Genomic DNA, 17,864 nt, shown 5'->3' with positions numbered 1-17,864 from the left:
AGTCCAGGCTGGCTGTCCTTGTAAGCATCAGCTGCTGGCATCTGCATTCCTGCTGCCATGAGCATGGCAGTGCAGGTAAAAGATTGCTTTTCCTTGTGTGACACAGGAGCTCTTGACTTGACAGCTAGAGAGATGCAATAGAAAGAGCTGCAACCTCTGGCAGACATGGCAAAGGTGAGTGGGATGTTGTTTCAATTAGTGCTGATGTCTGGAGGACTGTAAGGATGGAAAGGCTGGTGTTTGCCATGGGCAGGGAAACACATCTGGTTTTCATTTTCTCTTTCTCTTTCAGTGCCAGATAAACAAGGGAGAGTGTGTCCTCACCTTGGAACTCTCCTGCCGTCTTCTGCTGAGATGGAGAAATGTTCCAGCTTCTAGAAGGACATCAGGACAAAGATATGTAATGAAAATAAGTCCAGGCTGGCAGTCCTTGTGGGCATCAGCTGCTGGCATCTGCATTGCTGCTGCCATGAGCATGGCACAGCAGGTAAAAGATTGCTTTTCCTTGTGTGACACAGGAGCTCTTGACTTGACAGCTAGAGGGATGTAATAGAAAGAGCTGCAACCTCTGCCAGACATGGCAAAGGTGAGTGGGATGTTGTTTCCATTGCTCCTGATGTCAGGAAGGACTGTAAGGATGGAAAAGCTGTTGTTTGCCATGGGCAGGGAAACACATCTGGTTTTCATCTTCTCTTTGTGTGCCAGAAAAAGAGGAGAGTTTGCCTGCAACTTGGACCCCTCCTGCCCTCTTCTGCTGAGATGGAGAAATGTCCCAGCTCCTAGAAGGACATCAGGACAAAGATATGTAATGAAAATAAGTCCAGGCTGGCTGTCCTTGTGGGCATCAGCTGCTGGCATCTGCATTGCTGCTGCCATGAGCATGGCACAGCAGGTAAAAGGTTGCTTTTCCTTGTGTGACACAGGAGCTCTTGACTTGACAGCTAGAGGGATGCAATAGAAAGAGCTGCAACCTCTGCCAGACATGGCAAAGGTGAGTGGGATGTTGTTTCAATTATTGCTGATGTCAGGAAGGACTGTAAGGATGGAAAGGCTGGTGTTTGCCATGGGCAGGGAAACACATCTGGTTTTCATTTTCTCTTTCTCTTTCAGTGCCAGATAAACAAGGGAGAGTGTGTCCTCACCTTGGAACTCTCCTGCCGTCTTCTGCTGAGATGGAGAAATGTTCCAGCTTCGAGAAGGACATCAGGACAAAGATATGTAATGAAAATAAGTCCAGGCTGGCTGTCCTTGTGGGCATCAGCTGCTGGCATCTGCATTGCTGCTGCCGTGAGCATGGCAGTGCAGGTAAAAGATTGCTTTTCCTTGTGTGACACAGGAGCTCTTGACTTGAAAGCAAGAGGGATGCAATAGAAAAAGCTGCAACCTCTGGCAGACATGGGAAAGGTGAGTGGGATGCTTTTTCAGTTGCTGCTGATGTGAGGAGGACTGTAAGGATGGAAAGGCTGGTGTTTGCCATGGGCAGGGAAACACATCTGGTTTTCATCTTCTCTTTGTGTGCCAGAAAAAGAGGAGAGTTTGCCTGCAACTAGGACCCCTCCTGCCCTCTGCTGCTCAGAGGGAGAAATGTCCAAGCTTCTAGAAGGACATCAGGACAAAGATATGAAATGAAAATAAGTCCAGGCTGGCTGTCCTTGTGGGCATCAGCTGCTGGCATCTGCATTGCTGCTGCCATGAGCATGGCACAGCAGGTAAAAGATTGCTTTTCCTTGTGTGACACAGGAGCTCTTGACTTGAAAGCTAGAGGGATGCAATAGAAAGAGCTGCAACCTCTGCCAGACATGGCAAAGGTGAGTGGGATGTTGTTTCAATTAGTGCTGATGTCAGGAAGGACTGTAAGGATGGAAAGGCTGTTGTTTGCCCTGGGCAGGGAAACACATCTGGTTTTCATGTTCTCTTTGTCTTTGTGTGCAGAAAAAGAGGAGTGTGTGCCTGCAACTTAGACCCCTCCTGCCCTCTTCTGCTGAGATGGTGAAATGTTCCAGCTTCTAGAAGGACATCAGGACAAAGATATGTAATGAAAATAAGTCCAGGTTGGCTGTCCTTGTGGGCATCAGCTGCTGGCATCTGCATTGCTGCTGCCGTGAGCATGGCAGTGCAGGTAAAAGATTGCTTTTCCTTGTGTGACACAGGAGCTCTTGACTTGAAAGCAAGAGGGATGCAATAGAAAAAGCTGCAACCTCTGGCAGACATGGGAAAGGTGAGTGGGATGCTTTTTCAGTTGCTGCTGATGTGAGGAGGACTGTAAGGATGGAAAGGCTGGTGTTTGCCATGGGCAGGGAAACACATCTGGTTTTCATCTTCTCTTTGTGTGCCAGAAAAAGAGGAGAGTTTGCCTGCAACTAGGACCCCTCCTGCCCTCTGCTGCTCAGAGGGAGAAATGTTCCAGCTTCTAGAAGGACATCAGGACAAAGATATGAAATGAAAATAAGTCCACGCTGGCTGTCCTTGTGTGCATCAGCTGCTGGCATCTGCATTGCTGCAGCCATGAGCATGGCACAGCAGGTAAAAGATTGCTTTTCCTTGTGTGACACAGGAGCTCTTGACTTGACAGCTAGAGGGATGTAATAGAAAGAGCTGCAACCTCTGCCAGACATGGCAAAGGTGAGTGGGATGTGGTTTCAATTAGTGCTGATGTGAGGAAGGACTGTAAGGATGGAAAGGCTGGTGTTTGCCATGGGCAGGGAAACACATCTGGTTGTCATCTTCTCTTTGTGTGCCAGAAAAAGAGGAGAGTTTGCCTGCAACTAGGACCTCTCCTGGCTTCTGATGCTCATAGGGAGAAATGTCCAAGCTTCCAGAAGGACATCAGGAGAAAGATATGTAATGAAAATAAGTCCAGGCTGGCTGTCCTTGTGGGCATCATCTGCTGGCATCTGCATTGCTGCTACCATGAGCATGGCACAGCAGGTATAAGATTGCTTTTCCTATTGTGACAGAGGAGCTCTTGACTTGACAGCTAGAGGGATGTAATAGAAAGAGCTGCAACCTCTGCCAGACATGGCAAAGGTGAGTGGGATGTGGTTTCAATTAGTGCTGATGTCAGGAAGGACTGTAAGGATGGAAAGGCTGGTGTTTGCCATGGGCAGGGAAACACATCTGGTTTTCATGTTCTCTTTGTCTTTGTGTGCAGAAAAAGAGGAGTGTGTGCCTGCAACTTGGACCCCTCCTTCCCATTCCTGCTGAGATGGTGAAATGTTCCAGCTTCTAGAAGGACATCAGGACAAAGATATGAAATGAAAATAAGTCCAGGCTGGCTGTCCTTGTGGGCATCAGCTGCTGGCATCTGCATTGCTGCTGCCATGAGCATGGCAGTGCAGGTAAAAGATTGCTTTTCCTTGTGTGACACAGGAGCTCTTGACTTGACAGCTAGAGGGATGTAATAGAAAGAGCTGCAACCTCTGCCAGACATGGCAAAGGTGAGTGGGATGTTGTTTCAATTAGTGCTGATGTCAGGAAGGACTGTAAGGATGGAAAGGCTGGTGTTTGCCATGGGCAGGGAAACTCATCTGGTTTTCGTGTTCACTTTCTCTTTGTGTGCCAGAGAAATAGAGGAGAGTGTGCCCTCACCTTGCAACTCTCCTGCCCTCTTCTGCTGAGATGGAGAAATATTCCAGCTTCTAGAAGGACATCAGGACAAAGGTATGTAATGAAAATAAGTCCAGGCTGGCAGTCCTTGTGGACATCAGCTGCTGGCATCTGCATTGCTGCTGACATGAGCATGGCACAGCATGTAAAAGATTGCTTTTCCTGGTGTGACACAGGAGCTCTTGACTTGAAAGCTAGAGGGATGCAATAGACAGAGCTGCAACCTCTGCCAGACATGGCAAAGGTGAGTGGGATGTTGTTTCAATTAGTGCTGATGTCAGGAAGGACTGTAAGGATGGAAAGGCTGGTGTTTGCCATGGGCAGGGAAACACATCTGGTTTTCATTTTCTCTTTCTCTTTGAGTGCCAGATAAACAGGGGAGAGTGTGCCCTCACCTTGCAACTCTCCTGCCCTCTGCTGCTGAGAGGGAGAAATGTCCCAGCTTCTGGAAGGACATCAGGACAAAGATATGTTATAAAAATAAGTCCAGGCTGGCAGTCCTTGTGGGCATCAGCTGCTGGCATCTGCATTGCTGCTGACATGAGCATGGCACAGCAGGTAACAGATTGCTTTTCCTGGTGTGACACAGGAGCTCTTGACTTGAAAGCTAGAGGGATGCAATAGAAAGAGCTGCAACCTCTGCCAGACATGTCAAATGTGAGTGGGATGTTGTTTCCATTGCTGCTGATGTCAGGAAGGACTGTAAGGATGGAAAGGCTGGTGTTTGCCATGGGCAGGGAAACACATCTGCTTTTCATTTTCTCTTTCTCTTTGAGTGCCAGATAAACAGGGGAGAGTGTGCCCACACCTTGTAACTCCCCTGCCTTCTTCTGCTGAGATGGTGAAATTTCCCAGCTTCTGGAAGCACATCAGGACAAAGATATGTAATGAAAATAAGTCCAGGCTGGCTGTCCTTGTGGGGATCAGCTGCTGGTGTCTGCATTGCTGCTGACATGAGCATGGCACAGCATGTAAAAGATTGCTTTTCCTGGTGTGACACAGGAGCTCTTGACTTGACAGCTAGAGGGATGCAATAGCAAGAGCTGCAACCTCTGCCAGACATGGCAAAGGTGAGTGGGATGTTGTTTCAATTAGTGCTGATGTCAGGAAGGACTGTAAGGATGGAAAGGCTGGTGTTTGCCATGGGCAGGGAAACACATCTGGTTTTCATTTTCTCTTTCTCTTTGAGTGCCAGATAAACAGGGGAGAGTGTGCCCTCACCTTGCAACTCTCCTGCCCTCTGCTGCTGAGAGGGAGAAATGTCCCAGCTTCTGGAAGGACATCAGGACAAAGATATGTTTTAAAAATAAGTCCAGGCTGGCAGTCCTTGTGGGCATCAGCTGCTGGCATCTGCATTGCTGCTGACATGAGCATGGCACAGCAGGTAACAGATTGCTTTTCCTGGTGTGACACAGGAGCTCTTGACTTGAAAGCTAGAGGGATGCAATAGAAAGAGCTGCAACCTCTGCCAGACATGTCAAATGTGAGTGGGATGTTGTTTCCATTGCTGCTGATGTCAGGAAGGACTGTAAGGATGGAAAGGCTGGTGTTTGCCATGGGCAGAAAAACACATCTGGTTTTCATTTTCTCTTTCTCTTTGAGTGCCAGATAAACAGGGGAGAGTGTGCCCTCACCTTGCAACTCCCCTGCCCTCTTCTGCTGAGATGGTGAAATGTCCCAGCTTCTAGAAGGACATCAGGACAAAGGTATGTAATGAAAATAAGTCCAGGCTGGCTGTCCTTGTGGGCATCAGCTGCTGGCATCTGCATTTCTGCTGCCATGAGCATGGCACAGCAGGTAAGGGATTGCTTTTCCTTGTGGGACAGCTGTTAAGCCATTCTGATTCACCCTTTTCATCCACAGCATACAGATTTTTCCCACACTGCTGTTTCTGTCCAGCAATGTTCATATGTGCAGTGCTACAGAGGTTGGTGGCCCTGCCTGTGGCAGGGAGTTGGAGATTCCTGATCCTTGAGGTCCCTTCCAACCCGTGCCATTCTGTGTGTGTGTGTGTGACTGGCTAAACACCAATTGTTGCTAGCTCAGCAGGTATACTGCTAATTATTGAACGCCTGACAGCTGCTTATCAACACTTGGCCACTATTTCTGGACAGCTGCTCATCCCTGAAGAGAGAGAAGTTTGGAAGGAGGACAGAGGGGAGTCTCTTGATGCCTGCCTGTTGCATCCCAACCTGCCCACAGAGTGAGTCAGTTCGGCCTTGTGTGGAGGCCCTGGCTTCTTTGGAGTCTGTTTTTCTTTTGCTGAGCTTCTCCTATCCAAACAGAATGGCCTTACAACATGCTTTCTGGTCCTTAATACTATACCCATGCAATTTGTAACTATTACAGTTCTGTAAGTGAGAATTGATCACATGATTGAACAACTGTATTTCTAAAACATGTTATGAAATAGCTTCTTTTTACTAATACTAATAAAGTCTTTCTACTTTTTCAAACTGTTTCTAAGGGCAAATTACAAAACACATGGTGCTGTACTACTTCAGAGCAATCCCACATTTGATAGCCAGTGCAGAAACAACATTCCATCCTACAGCATTAGCTAGTTCAGAGGTACCAGACATGTATCTGGATGTGGCTGTTGTGCGTAACTGGGGCTGAGGGATCAGAAATGACAGCTCCACTCTTGGAGACCACAGAACTAAAATGGAAAGATAAAATAGTTGCAGGGCAATTGTTCTGTGTGCCTGAAGCAGGGACCGATTTATGGGGGAGAGATTTAACAGTTAAATGAGGATTACAGCTGCAAGTCTGTGAAACAGATGTCAGGTGTCAATGAATGTGTTAACAGCTGGTGATGAGAAGAAATGAATCCAAAGGTGTGGGCAGGGGAAGGAAATCGGGGTGGACTCACAATTTTCCCTTACAAAGAACTGCCCAAGGAGGGAGTGGAGCTGTGAAACAGCAACAATATCCCATAGCCTTAGAAGGGAGAGTGGGTCTAAAAGCTGTAACACAGACAGTGGTTAAGGATGTCTTCTGGAACCTTGTCTGTGGCCTTATAACACCCCAATCCTGTCGGCACGGAAGGCAGACGGCACGTATCGGCTGGTGCAAGATGTAAGGAAATGACTGAACCCGTTCTCAAAAGACAGCCTGTGGTTCCTAACCCCTATACCCTAATGAGTCAGATCCCACACGGACAGCAGTGGTTTGGTGTGAGAGACCTCACAGATGCTTTCCGGACCGCCTTTGGACTCAGAGAGAAATGGCTGCGTTTGTATGAGGACACATTGTAATCCTATCGTGATTCGTGATGATACTGTAGATACTGGAACTCGTGCTAATCCTTGTCTTTGCAGCATGTGAAGCAAGCAGCTGGTGCTGCTGTCATGCAGAAAGCTCCCTTCCAACCACTCAGCAAGCATTTGGATGAGACAGCTTCCTGCTGGGGAGCCCTCCGACATCACTGCTGCCTCCTCCAGAACCATAGCTGCAGATGCTTCAGAGCTCTTCAGCATGGACTTCCTTCCTCCCATCAGCAGCTGCTCCTGCACTGACCTTCATTCACACTGGGATACCATCTGCTTCCAGCAGGAGCTGACCTGCGAGACAGAGAAAGGAAACGTGGGATGAGCACCAATGCAGAAGCACAAGGCTGTGTCACCACCACGTCTTGCAGCCTTGGGAAGTCAGCTGCAACTGCAGCCTTGGTCAGAATTACAACGGGCACCGTAAATTAAGTGTGACCTCTGAAGTTGTTGCCATGATCAGAAATAGACGCTGAAATCGCTCACATAACTGTCGGTGGTTCCCTCCAAATTCTTTTGCTTTGGGGAACAGATGGACTCGGAATGGAAGGACACGAGAAAAATGACATCTGTTTGAGCTCAGCAGACTTGAGAGGTGGGCCTGGGTGAACCTCATGAGGTTCAGCACAGCCAAGTGCAAGGTTTGGCATTTGGGCCGGAGGAATCCCAGGCATTCTTTTGTCATTGTGGTGGTTTCCAATAGACCCCAACAATGAGACATCAGGTCGCCGTGTGGGCTCCTGGGTGACACTGCCATTTCCCAGCCATTGCAGCCTAGGGGCAAATAAAGTAAAATACTTCAGAAAGATCTCACACTGATTGCATATTTTACTGTTCTTTTACACAAAACAGAAGGGGAGGGCAGCAGATGCATGCAGCTGCATCAACACCCAGGCTGCTAAAGGAATGGAAAGACAGAAACATCAAATATCAATGCCTTATTCTAATGCAAGGAGGGAAGCTTTTTTCAATGTTACTTTTTATCACTTAAAATAAGCAGTTGGCACTCTTAAAGGAAAATCCCAGGCCCCAGGTTCTGGCAGTGTGGCAATCTGGCACGGACTCAGCTGTGAATGATCCAAACAGTCTGTTCCAGATTTTAACATCCCTTCTATGCATTCACAAGTTTTCTCTCTTGACTTCCCCTTACAGCCGTTAGATGCCAGCAAAACATCCCACAAACACTCCTTACCTCTGTGCACACAGGCACCCATCCAGCCAGAGCCATCAGTCATTCCCAGCCATGCGCTCTTCCTCCAATCATGGTCAGCATCACACGGCCGTCACGCAGCTCACTTGACTCAGTTTTTCTCTTCTTTCTGGAGGTGTCCTTGCTTCTCAGCCTTACCTTCTCGTGATGTTTATCTCGCTCTGCAGCTCCTGCTCTGAATAGGCTTTCTTGGATTCCCGCATGACAGGCACAAAATGCAGCCACAGCCCCTGCCACCAAGGTCAGCTCTTCAGCACACATTACCTGAGGAGCACTTGGCAACTCCTGCAACCTGAGCAGTGCCAGGAAGACCGTTTCACTTCTGCTTCTCCTGGCTCAGAAATTTATTTTCCTACCTAGAAAATGGAAAAAGAAAGGAAAGAAAAAAATCCTGACATAAAGCAGACACAATTGATACTATGGAATTCTGGAAGGCTAGAAATTTGCCCCCTATGATGAGAAGTTGAGTGCAAAGAACTCAGAAGAGCCATGAGCAGGTTGTGAACTTGTGGGTAAAATTAGGAAGTGCAGCAGTGCAGGGCTTCTGGAGGTGAGGGTCTGCTACAGCCGCCTGGAAAGAGAGCCTGTTGGTGGGAGCTGCTTCCTGCAGCCAGCAGAAGCATCACACTCACTGACTCTCATCCTGATGGGGGATTCCAGTCAGTCTGGGAAATCAGCATGGCTGGCTGCAAGCAATCTGACAGACTCCTGGAGTGCAGTGAGAATCACTCTGTGGTGCAGGCATTGGGCACAGCAAGCAGAAGGGAAGCATTGCTGGACATGGTGCACACCAGGGGTTACGACAGGAGGCGGTCAGGGCTGCAGTGACCATGCCCTCCTTGAGTTGGTGATCTCAAGGAATGCGGGCCTGGCAGGAAGCAAAGGCAGGAGCCTGAACTTCAGGAGAGCCAGCTGCAGGCTGTTCCAGGAATTCTTGGACGAGATGCTCTGGACAACTCTTTGTAGGGGCAAAGGGATGGAAAAGAGCTGTTCACTTTCTCAGAAAAAAACTTGCTCAGAGCTGAAGAGCTCTCCATCCCTGCCACATGAAATCAAGCAGAGGAGGCAGAAAACCTGTTTACTTTTTCTTGGGAGGGTGGGAAGGAGCTTTGTGTTAGGGGCACATCCTGTGCCAGAGCATCCCGATGGGACGCGTGGGATCAGCAGGTCTGTCAGAGAAGCGGGTGAGGTTGCAGGAGAGGAAGGGGAGGAGGTGCCAGCACGGTTCTGCACGATGCTCTGCCACACTGGGCAGCTTGATCATGGCTCAGCAGTGGGATCCGACGTGGAGAAGGGGAGAAGGAAATCAAGGATGGGAGGGAACCATCAGACACAGTCGGTGAGTGTCTGTGAAGTCTTGCAGACCCAGAGATTCCCAGGTTGTTTCTGCTTTCGTAGCATTTGTGTGCTGCAGGGTGAGCAAAAGGTTCTGCTGCTTGATTCTTCTGCAGGAGCCGCCTAAAGGGGAAATGGCCACTGAGCTGCAGACCAAGCAGTACTGCCTGACGTTGGCCAGGGGGAGCTTCTCCTGCCACAGTGTGCTGATGACAGGTCTGGAGATGATCTGCAGGGCCAGTTCGTAGATGGGAGCCAGGAAAGGACATGATGGGAGGAGGGAGGTGTTAAGCAACATCCAAGGCATCAAAATGCATCAGAAAGCCCTGAAAAGCATCACAAAGCCGCAGCCAGGAAGCTTGGGAGTATCATGAGCAGCATCCAGGATGCGAGAGATTATTTGCTACCATGCCAAATGGTTGCAGAGCTCCCCCTGCAGACATCCCAAAGCCAGACAAAACAGGAACAAACCCGGAGCTGTGCTGCACGCACCCCACAGCCACAGCATTGCAAGCTGGGGTGCCTTGCTGTGTGCTGCATTCATCCCAGTCCGTGTGAATGAAGACTCTGGAGGCAGTCAAGGCGTTGATTGAGCACAAGTGTGCTTTTATTATTATATAAAGGACAGGAGGGTGTGAGAGGTCCACGGTGAAGATGGGACTCATCCTGTCTTGTCATGGAGAGAGTGGCTCAGAGCTCTCAGTGCTGCTCTCTGATGCCTGGGACTGGAGGCCTGATTGAAAGTCCTCCTGCAAGAGGCTCTGCTCCTCCTCACTGACACTGACCTGCTCCTGCATGGAGGTGCTGCTGTTGGGGCACTCACACTGCTCTTGGGATGGCCTGCACTGCAGAGACTCCTGGTTACAATCCAGGCTGGTGACTGTGGTTTCTGGCAGGCCCAGGTCAGCATTTTCAGCAGAGCCAGGTGTAATGAGGGCATGAACTTCGATGAGCTCCTTCTCTCCTTTAATGTTGTCAGACGGAAGGCTGCTGTTGGAACTGCAGCAATTTGTGCTTCCTAAGAGCTCTCCACTGATGGAAGCACAGAGAGCATCCTCGCTACTTGCCCTGGATCTTGTGGGTTGGCAAGGGCTCGATTCACCTAGAAAGGATACACAGGGGTTAGTGTCAAACTTTCACAAGCTGAATTACGACAGTGGTTCTTGATCAGGGGTGAACTGAAGATGTTGGGCAGGGGCTGGAACGCCAGAAAGAGATACAAGTGCAGAGCAAGCTTGAATTCTATGCTCCTGAAAAGCAGGGATTTGGAAGCTGCATTTGCACCCTTACCTGCCAGGACTACCACTGCTGTTTCTGAGGGCTGCCTGGCATTGCGCTGCAGTTGGCGTTTGCTGCCAGAGGATGGCTTCCTGAGGCTGAAGCAGCAACACCAACTGCTAGCTGGTGATTCCTCCTTCTTGCTGGGTGGATTTTGTCTGGAGAGAGAAAACAGCCAACGCTGTGAGTCGTGCGTGGTGCAGGGTGAGGGAAGAGCTGCACTGAGCTCTTGGCAGCAGTTGCTTGTTCCTAGCACTGCCTGGTTTCTGCAGGAAAACACAAAAACCCACCCAAACAATGATGCTAGGTGCTGGAAAAGAAAGTCCTCTTTACCTGTCAGATGGAAAGTCGATGACAGTGTGGAATTTGCCCTGCCCAGCTGCAGGGCTTTCTTCCACTTCAATGTCCCTGCTGCTCTCTGTTACCACAGAAGAGGTGCTGTGGCCTCGCCTCTGTGCCTGTGCCTCCTCCAGGCTGAGCAGCTTTGTGGCAGCAGAAGAGACCCCCACAGACTTGGGCCCTGGGAGAGAATTGTGCCCTGTCAGGGAAAAGCACAGGTAAGAGTGAGGATCAGAAAGCAGCAGCACAGCCACCACAGTTCTGGGGGAGGTGCTGTATTTTTCTCAGGCTTGCTTATCCGAGCCACTGGAAGAAGAGGAGCTCAAACTAACCATGTGGGCAGAGGTCTGTTTATGGCAAAGGACATGGTCATCATTAAGAGAGCTCACCCCTAGATAAAAGGGGCAGGGAACTGAGAAAGCTTCGCTGCAACGCTTGCATCAAGCTTCTCCTGCGTGCAAACATAATAATGACAGTTTCCTCCTTGTGAAGTTTGGGCTTGGACATTCTCAGCATCCAGCAACAGGATGCCATACCCTAATGGAAGCCCAGAGGTCTGTAGTCCCCTTGATGGTAAAAGAGTATCTCAGAGGTCCTGGAGAAGGCCTGCATTTGATCAAGGTGTCAGGTCAAGATCAAGCTAATGGAGGAAGACACTCACCTGCTGCATCTGCAATGTCTGCTCCGGATTTGGAGCAGAAGAGGACGTCTGTGTGGTTGATGATGAATTCCACCACATCCGACTGCGTCTGCAGCTCCATGCAGGCAGCTCTTCCGCTGGCGCAGGCAGACTCGTTCTGCTGTGATCTGTAGAAAAGGCAGATTTTAGAAGTCATTTCTCCAAGACCGTTTCCCCGAGTCTGAATTGTTGCAGCCAAAAGCTGTCAGCTGAGGCTCTGGAGACTTCCGCAGTGGGCAATCAGTGATGCCACTGCAGAAATTCCCCTGGATGATCAAGGACACGTCAGTCCCATCTCAACAAGACTGCAGAAATTGTCACCTAGACATTGTGCCCATGGGGATGGAGAACAGCCCAGGCTCCTGCACTTCTGTCAGCCACAGATTTTACAGAAGAGCACATTTGATGGAGAAAAAGGGAAGACTGCTTTTCTTAACTGGAGAACAGAGGAAGTGTTGAAACAGAACCAGAAGTTTACCTTAAGAGGTTTGGAGCCCACACAATGGCTAGGTTCTTGGCATGCATGTTTGTTACCGTGGAGCTCCCAGCCAGACACGCCAAGTGTCTCATCAGGTACTCCAGTGTCCTGGAAAACAAGAGAAGCAAACGTTCAGCACCAACGAGCATGCCGTGCTGCAATTCAGAAAGCAAACCTCCATTCATGCTACTTCTTGTGATTGCTACTGTCACCGAAGGTAAAGTAGATCCAACTTGACTGAGTGCCACGCTGCAGCACCAAGCCCCAGCACAGCACAGCCGCAGCCATCAGCTGCACCAGGCGTGCCCCCGTGCCCAGGAACTGACCCCATAAAGTAAGCCCATGGAGCCTTCAACCCTTCAGCATACACAGGCATCGTGTTGCCGGCGTGAGACAGAGCCTGGAACCGCATCGTTGCCCTCTGCGATGCAGCAGGGCTGAGCTCAGCAGGCTGAGGGCAGCACTGACCTGTAGTGAGGAGCAGGCAGCTGCTGGATGACGTCCTGCATTCTGAGCAGCCGCTCCTCCTCTGTAGCGGCACCAACAGCATCCTGGAGTAGTGCAGAAAGGGAGCGAGACACCAATCAGGCTAGTACACCACTGCGAGTAAACCTCGTGGGGCTGACAGCAAAAGGGCCTCCGAGCTGGGGCACTGCTGCAGCCATCTGCCAAGAGGCCCAGGAAGAGGGACATGAAAGACGTGGCCTTGTGCTTACCGAGAACTTGCCGTACAGCTGGTGGGTGAGCAGAGGGTTCGGGAGCTCCCTGAAGTACATCTTGCAGAGGGAGCTCACGCTGTGAATGTCACGGACGGTGAGCTCAGGAATCTGCTCCGACTCAAATTCCTGCCTGGAGAGAGGGACGCAAACCCGGTTGAGCGAGAGGAAGGCAAGCCCAAAGCCACACCAGATGCACTCAGGCTGTGTCAGTCGCAGCACTCTTACCGCAGTCTCTGGATGTTGGACGCGACGCCGGACAGGCGGTATATCCCCTGCACCACGCCGTGCTGCTCAAGGAACTCAGCGCAGCTCTGGAGGACCTGGGGGACTGAAGAACACGTGCCAGCCGTCAGTGGAGCTCCTGATTCAATCGTGCTGCAGGCTGTGCTTCACATCCCATCCACTAAGCCCAGCCAGGCTTGGCTGAAGCAAATACAGATGTGCTTGTCTCTTAGGAGCATCCGCCTCACTTTATCCTTCAGCCATCAACTCCCATTACACGTGTCTCCACTGCTATCAGCCTGCCCCCTGCTAGATATGAGCTCCCTTTCATCCTCTTTAGATGCCCAGCAGAGGAAGATCTCAGGAATGGGCTGCTCCTTACCATCACGACCGGAGTGGAGAAGATGCTCTCCCAGGTCACAGCCAAACACCCTTTCCTTCTCCACCTCCCGCTCGGTCGGTTTCTTTGGGCGGGCCTTCACCAAGGAACGAAGGAAGGTGAGGATCTTGCTGCGTTTCTTGGGCACTGCACAACAAAAGGAAGAAACCAGGTCATTTCAGGTCTGGCTCCGTTGGATGAGGCCGAGCACAGCACATTCTACAGGGCACGTCAGAACGGGAAGAACATTACCAACCAGTACATACAAAAAGGGATTTTCCCCATCTCTGGAGGAGCCCAAGGCCAGGTGGGATGGGGCCCTGGGCAGCCTGATCTAGTCTCACATTAAATGTGGGGGCTGGGAGACCATCCTGAGGCAGGAGGGTTGGAGCATGATGATCCCTGAGGTTCCTTTCCATCCCAAGCCATTCCATGAGTATTCTATAGTTTCCCCAAGTCCAGTCATAAACCCAGGAGGATTGGGCCAAATCTCTGCCCCATGGTGTGCATGAAGAATCATCAACCCAGAGGACAATGTGGGATGGATAAAGGAGGTACTAAACATGGAACGCACCCCAAAAAAGACTTCATTTTGCTTCCCCACACCATCAAATGTAACATCCCTACCTGGCTTTGGCACTGAGTTGATGAGTGCCTCAGGAATGTTCTTATTAATCAGTTCCACACACTCCCCTGGAAAAAATCCAACCTGTAACAAGAAGAGAAGCCAACTATTGCATGCAGCACTTCTCAGGTCTGAACTGTTAAACCAAAAGCCACATAACATTTCCCTCGGAACGTGCTTGCCTGACGTTCCATAAGACTATCCAGCAGAAAATGGCCATAGTTCAAAGCATAAAGGTAATAATTTTTCAACATTTGCAGCCATCGGCAAGGTCCCCTGACACCGACACAGGGAAACTGTTTACGTCCATTAGGCATCCTGTGCATGCAGAGCAGCTCTAAGCTAAGATTCCTGCCTTTACTGCAGTTGCACTCTCCAGTCTGAAGCTTGTGCCTACCTGGAAGCCGAGCTTGCCTCTCCACCAGGGGGTCAGCTCCTTTGGTGGCATGTCGATGACACACACGATGTCTCCCACCTGCAAGAGATTGCAACGTCAATCCCAGCTTCAGCACAGCTGGGAGGAAAGCACAGCTCAAATGTATGCATTCTTCTGCACTGCCAAACATGGCCGAGACTGAGAGCACTTGCACCAGTGCAGCTCTGAAGGCATTTGCCATTGTAAAATTGAGCAACAAGGAACGCCTTGAACTGCTTACCTCAAAGGAGAGTTCATCCGCTGCCTGGGCAACGTATCTCTTAATAGCATGGGCAGCAGCAACAGCTGGAACATTCACAGGTGCCACCTCATGGTCCAGCAGGGGCTTCCCCTTGTTCTCAGCCTGAAACAGAGAGCACAGGCCACGGTGAGGAGCTGGGAACCAACAAGGAGGATTTCAAGGTGAGGAGCACATCTGCAGAGAAAGCTGCAGGAAATGCACTCGGTCCTTATCATGGGCACTTCAGAAGGAACTGCAAGTCTAATAACGGCTGTTTCTCTCCCTGGTGTGCAGCAGCCACACGCCAGCAAAGATGCATCTCTCCCCACCCAGACTAATCAGCAATGGCACTGACGCAGACAGGTGGCCTTGTGTATTTTGCCACATCCTTTCCTGCGCTCTTTGTGCAGGAAGGCTGACTGTTTCAGATGCTAGGAGACCATGAAGAGGGAAACCAAAGCTACGGCTGCAGTTACAAGGTGCAAACAGTGCCATTGCAAGCACCAAGCAGCTCTCTTGAGCAGTCCAACCAACAGCGAGGCCAAACAGAGCAGAGAATGATTGTTGTTTCTGCAGCCATTTCAAGGGAAAAGTCAGTAGAGGACAAACACAACAGCCGAGATGGCTCTGGTACTTTTATAAACTTGCCACGCTTGCACTACTGTCTTGCCACAGAGGAGCTCTCTTGGAAAGCAGGACAGCACATCTGCGGCTCACTCTGCTGGCTGCAGTCAGGGAACAAAGACCAATCAGAGCTTCATACTCTACCTCTGTCCATGCCAGGTCAGGCCCACAGCTGATCTCGCTGCACGCCACAGCCATCAGCGTAGGTGTGACAAGCTGGAACTGAAAAGAAACACACTTTTATCTTCTCTGTTCACATCTCTGCTGTGCTCCCTACAGCTGTCGGGCACACTCACACAGCCCAAGCACACCTGCTGGTGTCCCTGGTGATGCTGTGCAGCTCTGCACAAGCTGGGGCTGGGACTCTTTGCCTAAGGGATTGGTTTCCTGTAGACCTGCTGGTCACAGCACCACAGACAGCATCCTTCTGAGGGCTGAGCTGCAGAGCACGTGGAGAAAACCCACACGTGACCAGCGTCCCATCAAAGCTGGATGAGGCTGTGTTACTAAACACGGGGCGTCACGGGCTGCTAAAGCATGTGGGGGGACAAAGCATGGCAGGTACCTGGCAAGAGATCAGAACGAGGGAGACAAATCTCACGAATCCGCAGCCGTTCCTCGTCACTTTGCTCTGATCTTCCACGAGCAAAAGCTGCAGCAGGGAAGCAGGCAGAGGGTGGAGAGAGGAGAGAGAAAGAGCAGGTCAGTTTGCTTCCACGGTTTAGCAAAGACTACAAGGGAAAAACCAAAATCTGCCCTCCCTCAACTTAAAAACTTAAGTTTTCAACTTAAAACCATTTCCCCTTGTCCTGCTGTTATCTACCCTTTCAAAGAGTTGATTCCCCTCCTCTTTTTAGGCTCCCTTTAGGTACTGAAGGCTGCCGTGAGGTCACCCCACAGCCTTCATTTCTCCAGGCTGAACAAGCCCAGCTCCCTCAGCCTGTCTTTGCAGGGGAGGTGCTCCTGTCCCCTGATCATCTCTGTGGCTCGCCTCTGGACCCTCTCCAACAGCTCCCTGTCTTTCTGGACACTGTACTGCAGCTGGGGCCTCACAAGAGCAGAGCAGGGGGGGACGATCACCTCCCTGTCCCTCATGGCCACCCCTCTGCTGATGGAGATAATGTGATCCTATGAGCTCCGCCAGCCAGCAGTTCTCAGCACTCACTGTCCCCCCGTCTCTCCCACACTGTCTCAGCTTACCTACAAGGTGCTGCACAGGACGGTGTGAAGACAAAGGGACGCAGTCGGTGCACAAGTGCAACAAGCGAGCTGCTCAGTCAGAGCTCCAGCGCTCCAATGAAGGGACGCAGCACGCACTGCTCCTCCCCTCATTCTAGCCCTTATGACATCACTGAGGGCCACCAGGCTGCTCCACCACGACGGACAGGGTGGGGAGGCAAGACCAGTCCCAAGGGCAGAAGATTCCAACAGCCCAGCCCAACGTTCTGGAATCAGGGGCTGCTTGGAATTCTACCCCAGCCAAATCCTGGAGAAGCTGGCACGGGGTCGTCATGACCAAAGCGCAGGACCTGGCGCTTGCTCTTGTTGAGCCTCGCACAACTGGCCTCAGTGCATCCCTCTGGAGGGCCTTCCTGCCCTCAGCCAGATGGACGCTTCCTCCCAGCAGCGTACCTTGCAGTGCTGGGCCCATGTCAAATCCACACTAGAGTGGGTTTTGTTACATTCAAGGGCACGTTGCAGCACCCATCTATTTCACCTGGAAGGAAATAAAGCAGGAGATGGGAGAAACACAGAACTACTGCCAGACTGCTTTATCCCTTTCTCAGCCCAACTTCCCTTGCCTCATCCCCTACCCCAACTCCTGGATGATGCCCACGGGCTGATAGTTGGATCTCAAATCCATAGGACTCCTTTCACAGGGCTCCATCAAAAAGGCTGTCACACTTGTTCCGTACACTCACACTGACCCAGCAGTGGTATCACAGTCACTTAACACACACACAACAACCAAACCCCGAGCATGCACATCCCTTCCTGCGTGACTGCAGCCCACAGCTCCCCTTCACACCTCCGTGGATCTCTGGTGTTTTACACGGATGCAGCCTCGCTGCAGCTCCGTGGCTGTCACACAAGGCCTGCAGGACCTCTTTCTCTGCAAACCCCGTCTGCAGGCATTGGTTCACGAGGTTCACCTCCTGCCCTCCTGAGCAAAAACAAGCACTAAGAACAAGAGCAAAGCACGCTGGACTCGACCTGGCTGGATCCCCAACCCTCAGTCCTGTCAGACGGACTCTGGTGTGGAGACTCATCCCCAAAGCCTGGCTGGACATCAGCACAGGCATCATTCTTCAAACGCCCCATCCAAGCAGCAAGGGATCAAAGCGTTGGCACAGCTGAAACAGAAATGCTGTGTGAGTTTCCTGTTAGCACTGAGCAGGAACAAATCTACTGCTGAGCAGCAGGATGTGAGACAAGCAGCAGAAG

The 17,864-nt window shown here is 50.9% G+C and overlaps 1 long non-coding RNA gene across 3 annotated transcripts; it reads right to left on the bottom strand.

Moving 5' to 3' along the window:
- Positions 1 to 13,573: 13,573 nt before the first annotated feature.
- On the bottom strand, positions 13,574 to 16,711 carry LOC149912249 (uncharacterized). 3 transcript variants are annotated; one of them, XR_016461961.1, is made up of 6 exons: positions 16,620 to 16,711; positions 15,985 to 16,071; positions 14,796 to 15,641; positions 14,537 to 14,614; positions 14,142 to 14,223; positions 13,574 to 13,661 (listed from the first exon to the last, which is right to left on the bottom strand). It is a non-coding gene; the product is annotated as an uncharacterized LOC149912249 (long non-coding RNA). The 3 variants fall into 3 exon arrangements; XR_016461960.1 differs by lacking the exon at positions 16,620 to 16,711 and having other exon boundaries at positions 15,985 to 16,595; XR_016461959.1 differs by lacking the exons at positions 14,796 to 15,641; positions 15,985 to 16,071; positions 16,620 to 16,711 and having other exon boundaries at positions 14,537 to 14,764.
- Between the last annotated feature and the right edge of the window lie 1,153 nt (positions 16,712 to 17,864).

Source organism: Phasianus colchicus, chromosome Z, assembly GCF_987193195.1.
Source record: "Phasianus colchicus chromosome Z, bPhaCol1.hap1.1, whole genome shotgun sequence".
NCBI lineage: Eukaryota > Metazoa > Chordata > Aves > Galliformes > Phasianidae > Phasianus > Phasianus colchicus.
The sequence above is the reverse complement of the archived record's forward strand: the minus strand, read 5'-3'. Positions and strand labels throughout refer to the sequence as shown.